General features: G+C 45.7%; 1 protein-coding gene across 1 annotated transcript in view; it reads right to left on the bottom strand.

Annotated features, from left to right (window-relative positions):
* Positions 1–8,387, bottom strand: part of LOC142309939 (glycine N-acyltransferase-like) — a 177,030-nt gene extending 168,643 nt beyond the window's left edge. The window contains exon 1 of the mRNA XM_075347411.1: positions 8,300–8,387. The gene's annotated coding sequence lies outside the window, so the exon portion shown is untranslated. The remainder of the gene's footprint in view (positions 1–8,299) is intronic.
* Between the last annotated feature and the right edge of the window lie 6,971 nt (positions 8,388–15,358).

The following is a 15,358-nucleotide window of genomic DNA, read 5'->3' as shown; positions in this document are numbered from 1 at the left end:
CATTAGGACTGAGCCAAGGGTCTGGCAGTTATGGCAGAATATCAGCAGTTACACCGTTACATACAAGTACTTGAGTCGCGGCTCAAGAGTATAGAGGATAAACCTCAGACCATGGTGACATCTGCACATGATCCTCAACTTGCTCTGCCAAACAGATATTCTGGCGATGCCAGATCATGTCGTGGTTTCATTAGTCAGTGTCAGATACACCTAGAGGTCAATTCTTCTCGCTTCTCTACGGAGAGGTCCAGAGTAGGCTTTATCATCTCCTTACTTCAGGACAAAGCCTTAGAATGGGCGACTCCCTTATGGGAGCGATCTGATGTGGTTACTCTGAGACATCAAGACTTTCTTGATGCTCTTAAAGTGGTATTCATGGGTCCGCAGGTTACCCATGATGCGGCCCTGAGACTCTTAGATCTATCTCAGGGTTTGTTATCCACTAGCTTTTATGCCATTGCTTTTAGAACTCTGGTGGCAGAACTAGATTGGCCAGAGAAGGTGTTGATTCCTATCTTCTGGAGAGGGTTGGCAGGCTATGTCAAGGATGCCCTTGCTACTCGTGAGGTCCCTGCTTCTCTGGAGGACTTGATCACAGTAGCAACGAGGATCGACGTACGCCATAGGGAACGTAGACTCGAGGTCTCTTCCTCACGCCCTAAGCATCGGGCTATTCCAGTTGTTGAGGGTCCACTACCATCTTCCTCAGCATCTGAAACATCTCCCACTCCTATGGAGTTAGGTCATACATCCTCCAGACTACGCAAGTCTGGTCCTCCTATATATTACGTATGTCATCAGGCTGGGCATTATGCCAACAAGTGTTCTAGTCGTCAGGGAAACTCCCAGGCCTAGTAACCATTAGAGGGGGGTTACTAGAGACGTCTTCTGCACCCTCTAAGTGTAGTATCCCAGGTCAGCTCTCATTCTCTGAGAATACATGGCCTTATATGGCTTTTGTGGATTCCGGAGCTGACGGGACTTTTGTGTCCTCAGGATTTGTAAAGAGACACAATATTCCCTCTATCATGTTAGAGGCGCCTATTCCTGTCCGTGTTGTTAATGGGACTATGTTGTCTGACTCCATTACATTGAGGACAGTTCCCTTGAGCCTTTCCCTGCCTCAGGGTCACATAGAGGAGATTTCTTTTCTTGTTTTGCCTGAGGGTATCGACGACGTCCTTCTGGGTCTCCCATGGCTTCGGACTCATGCTCCTCACATTCACTGGGAGTCCGACAGCATTATTAGTTGGGGTTCGAAATGTCAGTCCCGATGTCTTCCCTTACCACCTAAGGTCGTTGCGGTTGCATCAACTGATCTCTCTCCCATACCTACACCCTATTTGGATTTCGCTGACGTGTTCTCCAAACAGGGTGCTGAGGTTCTTCCACCCCATAGGCCGTATGACTGTGCCATAGACCTTATCCCAGGTTCGGTTCCACCTAAGGGCAGGGTTTACCCCCTGTCGATACCTGAGTCGGAGGCCATGTTGACCTATATAAGAGAGAGTTTAGAGAAGGGGTTCATTCGTAAGTCTGTCTCTCACGCGGGAGCTGGGTTTTTCTTTGTTCGGAAGAAAGAGGGTGATTTGCGTCCCTGCATAGATTACAGGGGTCTCAACGCAATCACAATAAAGAACAAATACCCATTACCTTTAATTTCGGAGCTCTTTGACAGACTGAGGGGAGCTCAGATTTTTACGAAGTTGGATCTGCGGGGTGCGTATAACTTGGTACGAATTCGAGAGGGTGACGAATGGAAGACCGCTTTTAACACCCGAGACGGTCACTATGAATACCTCCTCATGCCTTTTGGGTTATGTAATGCACCCGCAGTATTTCAGGACTTCGTAAACGATGTGTTCAGGGATTTACTGTTATCCTCCGTCGTGGTGTATCTGGACGACATCCTGATTTTTTCTCCTGATCTGGAGACTCATTGTCAGGATGTCGTTCGTGTCCTTTCCCGTTTAAGGGAGCACTCATTGTTTGCTAAACTCGAAAAATGTGTATTTGAGCAGCCATCCTTGCCTTTTTTGGGCTACATTATCTCACAAGAGGGTCTGGCTATGGATCCTGCGAAGCTCTCTGCTGTCCTGGAATGGTCTGAACCTCATTCTTTGAAGGCGGTGCAACGCTTCTTAGGATTCATAAATTATTACAGGCAGTTCATACCCCATTTCTCTACTTTGGTGGCCCCTTTGGTGGCCTTGACTAAGAAAGGTGCTAATCCAAAAGTCTGGTCTACTGAGACATCTCAGGCTTTTGAGGCAGTAAAAAACATTTCAACTGCTCCCGTTCTTCAAAGACCCGATGAGAATAAGCCCTTCCTCTTGGAGGTTGATGCCTCTTCAGTGGGTGCTGGTGCGGTCTTGTATCAAAAGAACGGTGCAGGTAGAAAAAGGCAGTGTTTCTTCTTTGCTAAAACCTTTTCACCGGCAGAGAGAAAGTATACCATTGGGGATAGGGAACTGCTCGCCCTGAGATTAGCCTTGGAGGAGTGGCGTCACTTGCTGGAAGGAGCGAAACATCCTTTCCAGGTCTATACAGACCATAAGAATCTGACGTACTTACAAACCGCTCAGCGTCTGAATCATCGCCAAGCCCGCTGGTCCTTGTTTTTCTCCCGCTTTCACTTCTCCATCAACTATCTGTCTGGGAGTAAGAATAACAAGGCAGACGCTCTGTCTCGCTCTATGGTTTCTACCCAGGAAGAGATTGACGAACCTCGTCTTATCCTTCCCTCCAGGGTTTTTCATACGCTCTCCCCTGTGACGTTAGACCAAATCCCATTGGGCAAGGCCTTTGTGCCGCCTGATCGACAGAATGATATACTGTCGTGGGCCCACACCTCAAAGGTGGGTGGGCATTTTGGTATTAGGCGGACACGAGAGTTACTGGAGAGGTGGTATTGGTGGCCACACTTAGCCAGCCACGTCAAGAGATATGTCGGTTCCTGCTACTCGTGTGCTCGCAACTGTCCATTACGGCAGAGACTGGCTGGGCTCTTGCATCCTTTACCAGTGCCAGATAGACCATGGGAGGTGGTAGGCATGGACTTTGTGGTTGATCTTCCGTGTTCACAGGGACATAGATTTGTGTGGGTCATTACGGACTATTTCTCCCGGATGGTTCATCTCGTACCGTTATCGAGAATCCCGTCTTCCAGGGTACTAGCTAAACTATTCCTCAAGCATGTCTTTAGGCTTCACGGGATGCCAGATCGTATCATTTGTGATAGAGGCCCGCAATTTGCTTCCCGTTTCTGGCGAGATCTTTGTAGCCTTCTGCAAATTGAGTTGAATCTCTCTTCGGCATACCATCCGGAGACCAATGGTTTGGTTGAGCGTACCAATCAATCTTGTGGCCGACTGGGCAACTAATGCCAGAGAGGTTTGGGATCGGACTCAAGAGTCGATCCAAGCAGCTAAGGACCGTATGAGACGGTGTCCGATCGGTTTCGTCGCCCGGCTCCTGTCTTTTCTCCAGGGGATTTTGTGTGGCTCTCTGCAAAACATGTGAGACTTAGAGTGAGCTCTGTCAAATTTGCTCCTCGCTTCCTGGGTCCTTATGAGGTTCTTCGACAGGTAAATCCTGTAGTCTACCAATTGAAGTTACCCGTCCATCTTAGGATCCATGACAAATTCCATGTTTCACTGCTAAAGCCGGCTATTTTACCTCACGCTCGTGAGGTGCACTCTCCTGCCTCTGATTCCTCTTGCTCTAGCTATGAGGTACGAGCCATAGTTGGTTCTAAGATGGTTAGAGGGCACAGGTTCTTCTTGATAGATTGGGAGGGCTATGGCCCGGAACATCGCTCTTGGGAGCCTGAGGAGGCGGTCCATGCTCCCGACTTAGTTGCCGATTTCCTGCATCGCCGGGAGGGGGGCCCTTGAGGGGGAGGTACTGTTACAGTTGCTGTGGCTCTGGGGACTATGTCCGGATTTCTTGCTACTGCACATGTGCAAGCGCTGGAGACTAAGTCCTATCTTGGAGCCATTGCACATGTGCGGGTGACATTATCGCTGACACGAGGTCACATGTCTCTGACATCTTCTAAGCTGATTGGCCACTGGTCATGTGCTTGTGACACGTGGTCACATGTCTCTGACACCTTCTATGCCGATTGGGCGCTGGTCATGTGCTTGTGACGCTTTGCTCGGCGATAGGCCAGCGTGACGTCATTGCTGTCATTCTGGCAGCGGATTGGCTCTGGTGTCCTCCATCTTGGATGAGGCACAGAGTCTATATAAGACCCTGACGCACGCCGCCCGGCGCTCAGTCCTCTTGGTTCATGCATGCGAGTAGACGCTCTGTGCACGTTCCTCTAGGCATCTCTCTGTCTATGTTAGGTGAGCGCTACCGGCAGGGTAGCGTTCTTATACCTTACAGCTTCGGCTGCAGTCTGTATCCTTACCTCTTAGTGGAGTGGACATAGGCAGGTGCCTGAGGCACATGGTCCGGCTGGGCCTTGTGATTCTACTCGTAGGTGGACGTTGCCGCTAGGGTAACGTTCCTTATACTGCGTCTGGCAGTTGTTCGTATCCTCGCACACTAGGGGAACGAACGGAGGTAGGAGCTTTGTGCGGCTTATGCTGCTGTCCGTCTCTTTTGCACCACTAGAAGAGCGGACCTAGGCAGGTGCCATATCTAGTGGTTCGTGTCCTCGCACACTAGTGGAGCGAACGCAGGTAGGAGCTTTGTGCGGCTTACGCTGCTGTCCGTCTCCTGGCACCAATAGAGGAACGGACCTAGGTAGGTGCCATTTCACACTCACTGCTTTTGTCTCTGTGATCTTTAACAGAGACCATTCCACACACCCTCCAAGTAAGGGAGGAATTGCTTTATTTTCTAATTATATTCCTCTGTGGGTATAACAGAGGTATTGCGCTCTGCACTTGTGCTATTGTGGAGCCCCAGGACCTGGTCGCCACAACAGCATTGCCCTTCCAAAGGGTTAATGCTGAGCCTGGAGGTAATTGGGAGGTCTATTGGCCAGTAAGTTTAACATCCAACGCAGTTCTCCCTCAGGCCAGCAGGGGGAGCTCTGAACCTGGAGTTCCAGGGAGCATTCCTTAAGTCTGGCCTGAGGGAGGAGTTAGTGTTCAGTCTGTAGGAGAAAACAGAGAGTGCAGACGCAGAGTGTGCTGTCCTGTGGAACTGTGGCCTAGAGCTGGAGCAGCTTGGCCCAGTGAAGCAGGCGGAGCAGAGAGGCACAGAAGAGACTCGGACATCGGAGTCTGTGGCCACCAGGGCCTAAAATACTCCCTGGTAGCCGAATACGAAGGGCAGGAGAGCTGCAAGCACCTGGCCCATAAACAGCCCGAAGGTACAGCTGCATCATCAGGGCCCGGTGTGGACTCTAGCAGAGAAGCACCAGAGAGGGCCTGCGCAGCCTACCACACAGGGAGAGGGACGTACCACCGGTCCCAGCAGCAAGAGGGCCATTGCTAAATTCAGAGAGCAGGGTCCTATCACAGTAAGGAAAAGAACAGGAGTAGGCCTCATACTCATCTGGCCAAAACAACATCTCAGTTACTTCCAGGCCGGCCGGAGCCCTCTACCACCTGTAAAGGTCTCCCAGGACTAACCGTTTGTGAAGTAAAAGAGGAGAAGGTAAAGAGACTGTTGTTTGTGCCTGTTTCTTTCATTGCCTGTCGACCCTGCACCGTGTTATCCACACAACACCATAGACTCTCACGAGCACCAACAGTGTCCCCGGGGCACCGCTCCACCTGTGGGGAGCAGTACCACCATTGCTGCCATATTATCACCCCGGAGGCCTCATACAGCAGCGGTGGCTTAATAGCCGCAAACCACAGGTGGCGTCACGAAATAAAAACTTTAATTACTCCCAAGTCACCAGCCATATTAATTGACACCCACCAGGGCCACGGAGTCGGGCCCCGCCACCACTGACTACCCCCGGACTAGTCCAGCCCGGCACCGGGTGTCCCATAGCCCTGGGGTGGGCGAGTCACTATCATTATTTACAATGGCACACTTATATACCCCTTATCCTCTGCCATAGTCTGCAGCAGAGTCTTTGCATGGTGGACCCTGACTGTCTGACATTCCTTTAGGTTTTATTATCAGACAGCCCCCCGTAACACATCCTGGAAGTTCCCCCATCCCGGCAGGTTCTCCCAACCTGGTGTGTTCTCCATCCTGGTATGTCCCCCATCCTGACAGTTCCCCCATCCTGACATGTTCTCCATCCTTGCAGGTCCCCTATCCTGGCTGGTTCCCTATTCTGGTACAGTCACACACAGTACAAAAAAAAACAAACATACTCACCTTCCAACACTTGCTCAACAACTGCTGCGTTCCGCTGGGCCCTCAGTTCCCGTGTGGCCACAAAACATCATTACACGACAGCGCGGGGCTTAATGACGCTCCCGGTGTCTCCTTTGCAACAGGCCTGCAACCTAGGAGAGGAGTGTTAGAGCAACGAGAAATGTCTCCTCCGCTTTGGCACAACTTTGAACTGCTAGCGCGATCGCACCAGGAGTTCAAAGCTGCTGAGGCGACAGTGCGTGTACCCTCTACGGCTCTACGTGCCCTCTCTATCAGGTAGAGGGAGCGCTCCGCTCCTTCTCTCATAATTGCTTTGGCAGTACGCCACTGTATAAAATGTTTGGAAACTGTTGTGCATAATTATTTAGAACAATGCATTTTGAGGGGCTTTTTTTAGTTTTGAAAACAGACTGTTGTTATAAGGAGGTTTGACTAATAACATTTATTTATACTGTAGCAGTTGAAGATTTATACAATGTACTGACTAATTTACATTGCCAATTTAGGAACATCAAAGAAAAATAGCGTTTTACATAATAACTTGCAACACGTTGTACATACATATAAAGTATTGATATCCTGTGAACTTTTATACATTTTTTCACATTATACACACAAACTTAAATGTGTTTTGGGGGGATTTTACGTGATATAATAATACTAAGTAACAATTAAGTGTTAATTAAATGGTACATAGTTTAAAAAGATAAATCTGAAAATTGTGACGTGCATTTGTATTTAGCCCCCTGAAGTCTAATGCCCTTAAATAAAATCCTTAGTAACAATTTAATTACAGAAGCCACCTAAATCATCAATTGGGCCCACCTGTGTGTAATTAATTTTTAGTATAACTACAGCTGTTTAGTGAAGGCCTCAGATGTTTGTTTGAGAAAACTAGGGATCAAACAGCAATATGAAAACCAAGGAACACACCAGACAGGCCGGGGAGAAAGTTGTAGAGAAGAATAAAGCAGGATTAGGTAATCAAAAACTAGCCCAAGCTCAGGACATCTCACAGAACACTGTTCAATCCATCATCAGAAAAACAGGAGTGTGGCACAACTGCAAAGCTACCAAGAAATGGCCTTCCACATAAACTGAAATTCTAAGTGAGGCGAACACTAATTAAAGAAGCATCCAAGAAGCCTATGGTCACCGTAGAAGAGCTGTGGAGATCTACTGCTCAGGTGGGTGAATCAGTCGACAAAAAAAAGTGTTAGTCATGTACTCCATAAACCTGTCCTTTATGGAAGAGTGGCAAGTAGAAAGCCATTTTTGAAAGCAAGGCATAAGAAATCCATTTTGCAATTTGCAAAAAGCCATGTCGGAGACACAGCTATCATGTTGAAGGAAGTGCTCTGGTCAGATGAGACCAAAGCAGAACTTTTGGGGCTGGTTGCAAACCACTACGTGTGATGTAAAATGAACATTGCTCATTACCCGGAAAATACCATCTTCACCATGAAATGTCAGGCATAAATCCCTCTGAGAACCTTTGGCAAGTCTTAAAAATTGCTTTTCACAGATGCTTTCCAATCTCACTTAGCTTGAGTGAGTTTTCAAAGACGAATGAGCAAAATTATCAGTCTCTAGATGTGTAAAGCTGGAAGAGACAAACCCCAAAAGACATATTGCAGTAATTGCAGCAAAAGTTAGTCTTTTAAAGTATTGACTCAGGGCAGCTAAATACAAGTGAACATCACAATTTTTAAATTTAAAGTTTTAAAATATTTAGAAAACCATATATAATTTCCTTTACTCTTCACAATTACTTTATACTTAAGGTTGGTATATCATATAAAATTCCAATACAACACATCTAGGTTTGTGGTCATAACGTGAAAAAATGTGGAAGAGTGCATGAGGTATGAATACATTTTCAAAGCACTATTTATCTATCTGTCTATCTAGAGAAAGAACAGTTCATACAAGATGACAAGTACAGTGCATTACAGTGTACAGATGCTAGGGCAGGTTATACAGAATACATTAGAGAACTCACCTGCTTCAGATCTGGTCCCCTAAATAAGTAGAAGTGAAAAGAAATCTTGTGTCATTTTCAGTTAGTGGAGTAATTAGACACTGACGTTTCCACTTTAATATTAAACCAAGAAATAGAAAACTTAATTTGGAAGCCAAATCTACTAGGTGAGAGGATTTTGGTAATAAAGGGTTGTTTCAAGTACTACAAGTTTGAAACTTGGTATTGCAGAAAAGAAGAAAAGAGTTTTTATAGTGCAAAATCGTACAAAATTTTTATTAAGACATGAGGGGAACAACCATAAAAGCACTTAAAAGGTACCTGGACCAGGTATCAAATGCAATCCATTAGGGATCCCTGGGTAAATAGGCCATTTACAGAATACAAAAATAGTAGTTTTATTAATCATGTCATATACACCATACTGAGCAGTGTCACAGGTGGCCTATAACTCCAGAATCCCATATGCATCAATATGCATATAATTTAAGGCTGTAGGCAAGCTGCCAAAACAGTGGAAAGAACATTATCAACAGCCAGTCACAGGAGGGAACCTCAGGAAAACGCCCAACGTACGTTTCGATGTTTCTTATGGTGTTTTCAAATCTTCATCAGGGGAGAGGAATCCTAATTGCGTCCGCCAATGTACCGGGTTTAAATAGTAATGATGGATGATCCAGGCCTACCGGAAGTCCCAAGGGCGGCGCTCACACTGATGCTCCGGTCACATCTCGCGAGACATCGGCCGTCACGTCCTTATCGCGCATGTGCGGGAGCGCAGGCGGGAGACGTTAAGACAGAGGCAGTCACGCACGGACGAGCTCCGGAGCCAGCGCGTTCGCACTGGGACCGCCGGGTGGCGCTAGATGGTAAGCGATATATAAATAATGTTATACCGTAACGCACATATCATACAAGGTTAATAATATCATGCCGGATACACAGGTGAAAGGGTTTTCCTCTTTTTCATGTAACGTGAGTTTATTCTCCATTCATCCTTATGTCATCCATTTAACCTTGATGTAAATGCGTGTCACTTTATTGGCCTGTAAGTACAAAACCTGGTATCATTCTGGGGGCACACAAAATCTTAAAATCATAAAAGCACAGAAGATGTGGGTAAAAGGAGTGGAACGGCACCACAACACGAGATAGAGACAAGTAGATTATTACTACTGTCAATATATATATATATATATATATATATATATATACATATATACAGTTAGGTCCAGAAATATTTGGACAGTGACACAATTTTCGCGAGTTGGGCTCTGCATGCCACCACATTGGATTTGAAATGAAATCTCTACAACAGAATTCAAGTGCAGATTGTAACATTTAATTTGAAGGTTTGAACAAAAATATCTGATAGAAATTGTAGGAATTGTACACATTTCTTTACAAACACTCCACATTTTAGGAGGTCAAAAGTAATTGGACAAATAAACCAAACCCAAACAAAATATTTTCATTTTCAATATTTTGTTGCGAATCCTTTGGAGGCAATCACTGCCTTAAGTCTGGAACCCATGGACATCACCAAACGCTGGGTTTCCTCCTTCTTAATGCTTTGCCAGGCCTTTACAGCCGCAGCCTTCAGGTCTTGCTTGTTTGTGGGTCTTTCCGTCTTAAGTCTGGGTTTGAGCAAGTGAAATGCATGCTCAATTGGGTTAAGATCTGGTGATTGACTTGGCCATTGCAGAATGTTCAACTTTTTTGCACTCATGAACTCCTGGGTAGCTTTGGCTGTATGCTTGGGGTCATTGTCCATCTGTACTATGAAGCGCCGTCCGATCAACTTTGCGGCATTTGGCTGAATCTGGGCTGAAAGTATATCCCGGTACACTTCAGAATTCATCCGGCTACTCTTGTCTGTTGTTATGTCATCAATAAACACAAGTGACCCAGTGCCATTGAAAGCCATGCATGCCCATGCCATCACGTTGCCTCCACCATGTTTTACAGAGGATGTGGTGTGCCTTGGATCATGTGCCGTTCCCTTTCTTCTCCAAACTTTTTTCTTCCCATCATTCTGGTACAGGTTGATCTTTGTCTCATCTGTCCATAGAATACTTTTCCAGAACTGAGCTGGCTTCATGAGGTGTTTTTCAGCAAATTTAACTCTGGCCTGTCTATTTTTGGAATTGATGAATGGTTTGCATCTAGATGTGAACCCTTTGTATTTACTTTCATGGAGTCTTCTCTTTACTGTTGACTTAGAGACAGATACACCTACTTCACTGAGAGTGTTCTGGACTTCAGTTGATGTTGTGAACGGGTTCTTCTTCACCAAAAAAAGTATGCAGCGATCATCCACCACTGTTGTCATCCGTGGACACCCAGGCCTTTTTGAGTTCCCAAGCTCACCAGTCAATTCCTTTTTTCTCAGAATGTACCCGACTGTTGATTTTGCTACTCCAAGCATGTCTGCTATCTCTCTGATGGATTTTTTCTTTTTTTTCAGCCTCAGGATGTTGTGCTTCACCTCAATTGAGAGTTCCTTAGACCGCATGTTGTCTGGTCACTGGTCACAGCAACAGCTTCCAAATGCAAAACCACACACCTGTAATCAACCCCAGACCTTTTAACTACTTCATTGATTACAGGTTAATGAGGGAGACGCCTTCAGAGTTAATTGCAGCCCTTAGAGTCCCTTGTCCAATTACTTTTGGTCCCTTGAAAAAGAGGAGGCTATGCATTACAGAGCTATGATTCCTAAACCCTTTCTCCGATTTGGATGTGAAAACTCTCATATTGCAGCTGGGAGTGTGCACTTTCAGCCCATATTATATATATAATTGTATTTCTGAACATGTTTTTGTAAACAGCTAAAATAACAAAACTTGTGTCACTGTCCAAATATTTCTGGACCTAACTGTATATATATATATCTTTATGTACATACCAGTGTGCACAACTATGGGAAAACCCACCACCATGCACACTAGCAAGTCCAAGATCTCACAGGAATGGGGAATAACTGACAGACTCATTGAGACCTCGAGGGACCAGAGTGTCCAAGGTCACAATCCATTTGGTCTCACACTACGCCAGGCGCTTTTTGAGGTCACCACCCCTGATCCCACCCTCTATGGCATCAATGCCCTTGATTTTTAACTTATAGGGGTCACAGGAGTGGTGAGATCTAAAGTGCCTGGGCAGTGTCTTAAGCAGAGTAGGGTCAGTCTCTGACCTGGCAGCAGCAATGTCCCTCACGTGCTCCCTAACGTGGAGCTCACGCGAGGTGAGGCCCAAGTAGGTCAGGGGTCATGTACATGTAGCAAAATACACCACGTGTGTGGTGCTACATGTGATGTATTGTCTGATTTGAAAGTTCTTTTGTCCATCCGACGAGTGAAAGCTTGTGCTACAAAGGACATTACTACAGGCCAGGCAGTGTCCACAAGGAAAACAACCCTGTAGAGGACCCCGAGAACCGAATGGATTAGACCTTGGATGAATTTAATGACTCTGGACCAAGATGTCTTTCAGACTTTTGGCTCTCCTAAAGGTCATCAACGGGTTTTGGGTTAATACTTCTGCAAACACTGGGTCTGTTAGAAGTACCGGCCAATGTTTCTTCATAGTTTGTAGAAGGATAAGGCACAGCCATTATAGTGGAGGTATATTGAGGTGCACTTGTTGGTTTCCAAACCGTAAGTCAAATAGGTACAAGGCAGTCTGAAGGGTTAATTTTCATAAATTTATTCCAAAAGTCTAAAACATGTGACGTTTCAGCCACTAGGTGGCCTTCATCAGACAACTGGTATCATAAACTGGCCAAAATTGGAGTGTCAAGGCAGCGGTGTCCACCGCTATGCTGCGGACACCGCTGCCTTTACACTCCAATTTTGGCCAGTTTATGATACCAGTTGTCTGATGAAGGCCACCTAGTGGCTGAAACGTCACATGTTTTAGACTTTTGGAATAAATTTATGAAAATGAACCCTTGAGAGTGCCTTGTACCTATTTGAATGTTTCTTCATAATCTGCCGCATTGTCTCCCACTCCTGATTGTAGGTTCCAATGAACCTCAATGCACACTCTTCTCCTGTTTTTTGGGGGTACTAGTCAGTAGTTGCACTCGAGGGGTTTTTTTGGCGCGATTATAGCCAAACCTGATGCTCCTACCACTATATCCCCTGTCACGAAAACGGTCCCTGAGATCTGCCGACTGTGTCTCAAAGGTTGTATTAGACGAGCAGATCTGTCTCGTAGTGCATTCACGGAAGTCTCCTTACGGAAGACGTCCATTTGGGCCAATCCCCTGTCATCCACAGTGATCAGTATATCCAGAAAATCGATCCTGCAGCTACTGCTCTTATAGGTTAATTTGATATTAAGGCTGTTGGTATTTAAATGCCCCATAAACTGAGCTGCTCGGTGGAGCTCTGCCACACAAATAACACATCATCTATATATCGCAGCCAACACTGCACATGGGCGCAAAGCTCAGAGCTCCCATCGCCAAACACCAGCCTTTCCCAGTATCCCAGGATGAGGCCAGCGTATGAGGGCGCACACGCCATGCCCATGGCAGTGCCACGCTGCTGCAGGTAGAAACAGTCTTTAAAGACAAAGAAGTTGTGGGACAGGGTAAACCGGAGCAGCTTGATTATCAGTTCACCCAAATCGACTTAGTAGTATATAGGAGAGAAGGGAACCACCTTATGGGATCTCCAAGTATACAGTTACATGAACCAAAGAAAAGAGAAAGGTATACCTATAAAGGGATCACCAAAAGATTGTATCATATAAAAATAGAATCTTTATTACAGAGGGAGGAATATATGTTTTGATGACTAATAGCGCTGTTTTACCGGCGCATGCGCTGTAGGGTCTTAGGGAGTATTCCAGCCGAATCATGTGATTCGGCCAATATGGCGGCCGCCATACAGAAACGCTACAAACTACAACGCTGCACTCTCCAATGCTGCAAGCTGGTGAGTGATTATTTAATTTGGTATGACTTAAATAAGGCACATTCCTGAACTCACACTGTCAGCCTTTTTCTTCCCCTGAGGAAGCCTCCCGTATGGAGACAATACGCGTGGGGTAACGCTGCCAAAATAACCCACCCCTCTTTATACAATTTGTCTGTACTCTGCTATGCTTGCGCCTCTACCTTTTGGGATAGTGAGTATGGGCCTCTTGATTCCCACCGAATAGGGCATTTTTTACCACTGCAAGGTTAGCATGCATAACCGCGGCACTTTGTGCCTGTGCAGTTTCCTTATATGTATGCGTTAATTTTGCTTGCTCCGCATCTTGTGTGCTGCGACCAGGACAACTGACCTTCTGGTCTGACAGTGTCACTTTGTGTATACAGGGGCTGACCTACAATTATTATCTGCACTGGCTAAATATAGACTTTGGCTACCATCCTGCATAATAATTGTTGTACTTCGGTTGTACCTACCTCTGTACTTTGCCTAGATATTGAATGTTTAATATTGATTAGCTCACTTGGTGGATACAGGGGCTGACCTATACATACTAATTGCACTGGCTAAATATAGACATTGGCTACCATCCTGCTTTACAATTGTTGTACTCTGGCTGAACCTACTCTTGTATTTTGCCTAGGTATTGAATATTCAATATTGATGAGCTCACTTCAGGGAGTCTATATTTGCCACCCATTTCCACACCTTGTGCATATGCCATAACATGCTAGTCCTGGGTCGGATTCATACCCCCTGGCTCTAGTGGGAGTGCCCTTCTATCTGTAACCTAAGGGGCCCCATTGCCTTCTCTCCTTCCTTATCCGCCACCGGATGATGATAAAATGTGCTTACTTTACGGCGCCCTAACCATATCTAGATACTATTTCTGTGCATGTTACATAGCAGGCCGCATTGAATATAAGAGGGGTTTAAATATTTTTGATACATTTGTATAACCATTGTCACTGTTTTTTTGGCTTGGGGACACATGTCTGTTTTTAGTGTTTTTAAAAGTCACTTTGTGTGCCTCACTCCCAGTGTGGAGATCCATGTATTGTCTTTCTGTAATAAAGATTCTATTTTTATATGATACAATCTTTTGGTGATCCCTTTATAGGTATACCTTTCTCTTTTCTTCAGTTCACCCAAATCGCCATCACGACCGGACGCCTCAACAAAGAAACGGACCGCTCGAATTCCGTCATCGTGGGATATGCAGGTATACAGGCTCTCGATATCAGCTGTCACCAGGATCATATCGTCCTCCACAAAGATGCCATTGAGCCGCCACAGGACGTCCGTGGTGTCCCGAACATAAGAGGGCAGTGTTTCTACCAAAGGTTTTAAATGATCTATAAATTTACACACTGAATCACACAATCCCTCTATGCCGGACACAATCGGACGCCCGGGCGGGTTAACGGCATCTTTGTGGATTTTAGGCAATATGTAAAATGTGGGTATTCTGGGTTATTTCTTACATAACCCCTAGAACATTTTCTTATTGATAAGACCCTTCTCGAGAGCCCTTTTTAGAATGGCAGTGAGTTCACCGAAAAATGCAATCAGGGGGTTAGAGGGAAGTTTCCTGTACGTCACCCTATCCTGTAGCTGTCTCTCCCACTCATACTTTTCAGTGGATAATACAACAATATTCTCCCCCTTGTCCGCAGGTTTAATCACAATATTGCAGCAGTCCTGCAGTTCAACCAGAGCTGATCTCTGTGTTTGTGTTAGGTTATCACATTTGCATCTGGTTGAAATTCGTTTAAAGTCCTCACTAACCATCTTGGTGAAAATATCCACCGCTGGACTTAAAGACAAGGGGGGAAATTTTGTGGATTTCGGCATGAGTGAGCCAGGAAACGTACCTGTTGGTGAGGTCTCCTGCTCCTGAAGTAAATCCTCTAAGTTCTGTATGGCCTCCCTCTCCACCTGGCTGTCAGATGTCGTATTTCGCTTGTGAAAAAGTTTTTTGAGAATTAGTTTGCGGGAAAATACATTGATATCCTTCAAGGCTGTGAACAGATGAAATGAATTAGAGGGGGTGAATGTTAGACCATGCAATAGAACCTCCACCTGAGCATCTGCAAGCACCCGAGTAGACAGATTAATTACCTGCAATCTGTTT

This window comes from Anomaloglossus baeobatrachus, chromosome 5 (assembly GCF_048569485.1).
Source record: "Anomaloglossus baeobatrachus isolate aAnoBae1 chromosome 5, aAnoBae1.hap1, whole genome shotgun sequence".
Taxonomy (NCBI): Eukaryota; Metazoa; Chordata; class Amphibia; order Anura; family Aromobatidae; genus Anomaloglossus; species Anomaloglossus baeobatrachus.
The sequence above is the reverse complement of the archived record's forward strand: the minus strand, read 5'-3'. Positions and strand labels throughout refer to the sequence as shown.